A 4,946-nucleotide genomic window follows, 5' to 3' on the forward strand; every position below is an offset into this window, starting at 1 on the left:
TTTTCAGCAGAGCTACAGGAATGAATCTACGTCTCCCTGGTGGTCTAGTGGTTAGGATTTGGCGCTTTCACCGCCGCGGGCCCGGGTTCGATTCCCGGTCAGGGAAGCAGTTTTCAGCGGTCGACGGCTATCCATCGTCTGAAATGCGCTGTACGGTTGTTTATTGATCTTCGTCGTTCCTGGTGCTGCAGAGTGAAGTAGCTCGTTGTAATAGCATCCTGATGCGGATTTGTTTGCATGTGTTTGGGATGATTGTTTCTGCAGCTATAAACGAGTGAACAATCCTCACTCTCTCGGCGGAGCAGAACAGTGCCTGTTTGTAGACCGGTTACGTTTTGTTTAACAGTTTAAATGTAATTTTTTGTATCCATTGCTCCCGATGTGATCTCTATAACATTGGGGAGACTGGAGAGGCAAGTCACTTCTCTGGGACTCTCCTCTGCGCGCCTTTACAGGGAAAAAAAAACCTACCCAGGTAAGCTTGCGCTACACCACCAGCTTCTGGGTCCACTCCGCGCTTTTTTTCCCTATAAAGGCGCGCAGGAGAGTCGCGGAGATGTGACTTGACTCTCTAGTCTCCCCAATGTTCTCGAGATCGGTGGAAGTCTTCTTACTGCCGCAGCCCGGGTACGATTCCCGGGCAGAGAGGAAATTTTCAGCAGAGCTACAGGAATGAATCTACGTCTCCCTGGTGGTCTAGTGGTTAGGATTTGGCGCTTTCACCGCCGCGGCCCGGGTTCGATTCCCGGTCAGGGAAGCAGTTTTCAGCGGTCGACGGGCTATCCAATCGTCTGAAATGCGCTGTACGGTTGTTTATTGATCTTCGTCGTTCCTGGGTGCTGCAGAGTGAAGTAGCTCGTTGTAATAGCATCCTGATGCGGATTTGTTTGCATGTGTTGGGATGATTGTTTCTGCAGCTATAAAACGAGTGAACAATCCTCACTCTCTCGGCGGAGCAGGACAGTGCCTGTTTGTAGACCGCGTTACGTTTGTTTAACAGTTTAAATGTAATTTTTTGTATCCATTGCTCCCGATGTGATCTCTATAACATTGGGGAGACTGGAGAGGCAAGTCACTTCTCTGGGACTCTCCTCTGCGCGCCTTTACAGGGAAAAAAAAACCTACCCAGGTAAGCTTGCGCTACACCAGCTTCTGGGTCCACTCCGCGCTTTTTTCCCTATAAAGGGCGCGCAGGAGAGTCGCGGAGATGTGACTTGACTCTCTAGTCTCCCCAATGTTCTCGAGATCGGTGGAAGTCTTCTTACTGCCGCAGCCCGGGTACGATTCCCGGGCAGAGAGGAAATTTTCAGCAGAGCTACAGGAATGAATCTACGTCTCCCTGGTGGTCTAGTGGTTAGGATTTGGCGCTTTCACCGCCGCGGCCCGGGTTCGATTCCCGGTCAGGGAAGCAGTTTTCAGCGGGTCGACGGGCTATCCAATCGTCTGAAATGCGCTGTAACGGTTGTTTATTGATCTTCGTCGTTCCTGGGTGCTGCAGAGTGAAGTAGCTCGTTGTAATAGCATCCTGATGCGGATTGTTTTTGCATGTGTTGGGATGATTGTTTCTGCAGCTATAAACGAGTGAACAATCCTCACTCTCTCGGCGGAGCAGGACAGTGCCTGTTTGTAGACGCGGTTACGTTTGTTTAACAGTTTAAATGTAATTTTTTGTATCCATTGCTCCCGATGTGATCTCTATAACATTGGGGAGACTGGAGAGGCAAGTCACTTCTCTGGACTCTCCTCTGCGCCCTTTACAGGGAAAAAAAAACCTACCCAGGTAAGCTTGCGCTACACCAGCTTCTGGGTCCACTCCGCGCTTTTTTCCCTATAAAGGCGCGCAGGAGAGTCGCGGAGATGTGACTTGACTCTCTAGTCTCCCCAATGTTCTCGAGATCGGTGGAAGTCTTCTTACGCTACTGCCGCAGCCCGGGTACGATTCCCGGCAGAGAGGAAATTTTCAGCAGAGCTACAGGAATGAATCTACGTCTCCCTGGTGGTCTAGTGGTTAGGATTTGCGCTTTCACCGCCGCGGCCCGGGTTCGATTCCCGGTCAGGGAAGCAGTTTTCAGCGGGTCGACGGGCTATCCAATCGTCTGAAATGCGCTGTACGGTTGTTTATTGATCTTCGTCGTTCCTGGGTGCTGCAGAGTGAAGTAGCTCGTTGTAATAGCATCCTGATGCGGATTTGTTTGCATGTGTTGGGATGATTGTTTCTGCAGCTATAAACGAGTGAACAATCCTCACTCTCTCGCGGAGCAGGACAGTGCCTGTTTGTAGACGCGGTTACGTTTGTTTAACAGTTTAAATGTAATTTTTTGTATCCATTGCTCCCGATGTGATCTCTATAACATTGGGGAGACTGGAGAGGCAAGTCACTTCTCTGGGACTCTCCTCTGCGCGCCTTTACAGGGAAAAAAAACCTACCCAGGTAAGCTTGCGCTACACCAGCTTCTGGGTCCACTCCGCGCTTTTTTCCCTATAAAGGCGCGCAGGAGAGTCGCGGAGATGTGACTTGACTCTCTAGTCTCCCCAATGTTCTCGAGATCGGTGGAAGTCTTCTTACTGCCGCAGCCCGGGTACGATTCCCGGGCAGAGAGGAAATTTTCAGCAGAGCTACAGGAATGAATCTACGTCTCCCTGGTGGTCTAGTGGTTAGGATTTGGCGCTTTCACCGCCGCGGCCCGGGTTCGATTCCCGGTCAGGGAAGCAGTTTTTCAGGGGTCGACGGGCTATCCAATCGTCTGAAATGCGCTGTACGGTTGTTTATTGATCTTCGTCGTTCCTGGGTGCTGCAGAGTGAAGTAGCTCGTTGTAATAGCATCCTGATGCGGATTTGTTTGCATGTGTTGGGATGATTGTTTCTGCAGCTATAAACGAGTGAACAATCCTCACTCCTCTCGGCGGAGCAGGACAGTGCCTGTTTGTAGACGCGGTTACGTTTGTTTAACAGTTTTAAATGTAATTTTTTGTATCCATTGCTCCCGATGTGATCTCTATAACATTGGGGAGACTGGAGAGGCAAGTCACTTCTCTGGGACTCTCCTCTGCGCGCCTTTAGGGAAAAAAAAAACCTACCCAGGTAAGCTTGCGCTACACCAGCTTCTGGTCCACTCCGCGCTTTTTTCCCTATAAAGGCGCGCAGGAGAGTCGCGGAGATGTGACTTGACTCTCTAGTCTCCCCAATGTTCTCGAGATCGGTGGAAGTCTTCTTACTGCCGCAGCCCGGGTACGATTCCCGGGCAGAGAGGAAATTTTCAGCAGAGCTACAGGAATGAATCTACGTCTCCCTGGTGGTCTAGTGGTTAGGATTTGGCGCTTTCACCGCCGCGGCCCGGGTTCGATTCCCGGTCAGGGAAGCAGTTTTCAGCGGGTCGACGGGCTATCCAATCGTCTGAAATGCGCTGTACGGTTGTTTATTGATCTTCGTCGTTCCTGGGTGCTGCAGCGTGAAGTAGCTCGTTGTAATAGCATCCTGATGCGGATTTGTTTGCATGTGTTGGGATGATTGTTTCTGCAGCTATAAACGAGTGAACAATCCTCACTCTCTCGGCGGAGCAGGACAGTGCCTGTTTGTAGACGCGGTTACGTTTGTTTAACAGTTTAAATGTAATTTTTTTGTATCCATTGCTCCCGATGTGATCTCTATAACATTGGGGAGACTGGAGAGGCAAGTCACTTCTCTGGGACTCTCCTCTGCGCGCCTTTACAGGGAAAAAAAAACCTACCCAGGTAAGCTTGCGCTACACCAGCTTCTGGGTCCACTCCGCGCTTTTTTCCCTATAAAGGCGCGCAGGAGAGTCGCGGAGATGTGACTTGACTCTCTAGTCTCCCCAATGTTCTCGAGATCGGTGGAAGTCTTCTTACTGCCGCAGCCCGGGTACGATTCCGGGCAGAGAGGAAATTTTCAGCAGAGCTACAGGAATGAATCTACGTCTCCCTGGTGGTCTAGTGGTTAGGATTTGGCGCTTTCACCGCCGCGGCCCGGGTTCGATTCCCGGTCTGGGAAGCAGTTTTCAGCGGGTCGACGGGCTATCCAATCGTCTGAAATGCGCTGTACGGTTGTTTATTGATCTTCGTCGTTCCTGGGTGCTGCAGAGTGAAGTAGCTCGTTGTAATAGCATCCTGATGCGGATTTGTTTGCATGTGTTGGGATGATTGTTTCTGCAGCTATAAACGAGTGAACAATCCTCACTCTCTCGGCGGAGCAGGACAGTGCCTGTTTGTAGACGCGGTTACGTTTGTTTAACAGTTTAAATGTAATTTTTTGTATCCATTGCTCCCGATGTGATCTCTATAACATTGGGAGACTGAGAGAGGCAAGTCACTTCTCTGGGACTCTCCTCTGCGCGCCTTTACAGGGAAAAAAAAACCTACCCAGGTAAGCTTGCGCTACACCAGCTTCTGGGTCCACTCCGCGCTTTTTTCCCTATAAAGGCGCGCAGGAGAGTCGCGGAGATGTGACTTGACTCTCTAGTCTCCCCAATGTTCTCGAGATCGGTGGAAGTCTTCTTACTGCCGCAGCCCGGGTACGATTCCCGGGCAGAGAGGAAATTTTCAGCAGAGCTACAGGAATGAATCTACGTCTCCCTGGTGGTCTAGTGGTTAGGATTTGGCGCTTTCACCGCCGCGGCCCGGGTTCGATTCCCGGTCAGGGAAGCAGTTTTCAGCGGGTCGACGGGCTATCCAATCGTCTGAAATGCGCTGTACGGTTGTTTATTGATCTTCGTCGTTCCTGGGTGCTGCAGAGTGAAGTAGCTCGTTGTAATAGCATCCTGATGCGGATTTGTTTGCATGTGTTGGGATGATTGTTTCTGCAGCTATAAACGAGTGAACAATCCTCACTCTCTCGGCGGAGCAGGACAGTGCCTGTTTGTAGACGCGGTTACGTTTGTTTAACAGTTTAAATGTAATTTTTTGTATCCATTGCTCCCGATGTGATCTCT

General features: G+C 50.6%; 7 non-coding genes across 7 annotated transcripts; all 7 read left to right on the forward strand.

Annotated features, from left to right (window-relative positions):
* Positions 1-33: 33 nt before the first annotated feature.
* On the forward strand, positions 34-106 carry trnae-uuc (transfer RNA glutamic acid (anticodon UUC)). The gene has a single exon. It is a non-coding gene; the product is annotated as a tRNA-Glu (tRNA).
* A 579-nt stretch (positions 107-685) lies between these two features.
* Positions 686-757, forward strand: trnae-uuc (transfer RNA glutamic acid (anticodon UUC)). Its single transcript has one exon. It is a non-coding gene; the product is annotated as a tRNA-Glu (tRNA).
* Positions 758-1,336: 579 nt separating this feature from the next.
* trnae-uuc (transfer RNA glutamic acid (anticodon UUC)) lies at positions 1,337-1,408 on the forward strand. Its single transcript has one exon. It is a non-coding gene; the product is annotated as a tRNA-Glu (tRNA).
* A 1,229-nt stretch (positions 1,409-2,637) lies between these two features.
* Positions 2,638-2,709, forward strand: trnae-uuc (transfer RNA glutamic acid (anticodon UUC)). Its single transcript has one exon. It is a non-coding gene; the product is annotated as a tRNA-Glu (tRNA).
* Positions 2,710-3,287: 578 nt separating this feature from the next.
* Positions 3,288-3,359, forward strand: trnae-uuc (transfer RNA glutamic acid (anticodon UUC)). Its single transcript has one exon. It is a non-coding gene; the product is annotated as a tRNA-Glu (tRNA).
* A 578-nt stretch (positions 3,360-3,937) lies between these two features.
* On the forward strand, positions 3,938-4,009 carry trnae-uuc (transfer RNA glutamic acid (anticodon UUC)). Its single transcript has one exon. It is a non-coding gene; the product is annotated as a tRNA-Glu (tRNA).
* A 578-nt stretch (positions 4,010-4,587) lies between these two features.
* trnae-uuc (transfer RNA glutamic acid (anticodon UUC)) lies at positions 4,588-4,659 on the forward strand. Its single transcript has one exon. It is a non-coding gene; the product is annotated as a tRNA-Glu (tRNA).
* Positions 4,660-4,946: the final 287 nt, after the last annotated feature.

This window comes from Hemiscyllium ocellatum (genome assembly GCF_020745735.1).
Source record: "Hemiscyllium ocellatum isolate sHemOce1 chromosome 27 unlocalized genomic scaffold, sHemOce1.pat.X.cur. SUPER_27_unloc_18, whole genome shotgun sequence".
NCBI classification, from domain to species: domain Eukaryota; kingdom Metazoa; phylum Chordata; class Chondrichthyes; order Orectolobiformes; family Hemiscylliidae; genus Hemiscyllium; species Hemiscyllium ocellatum.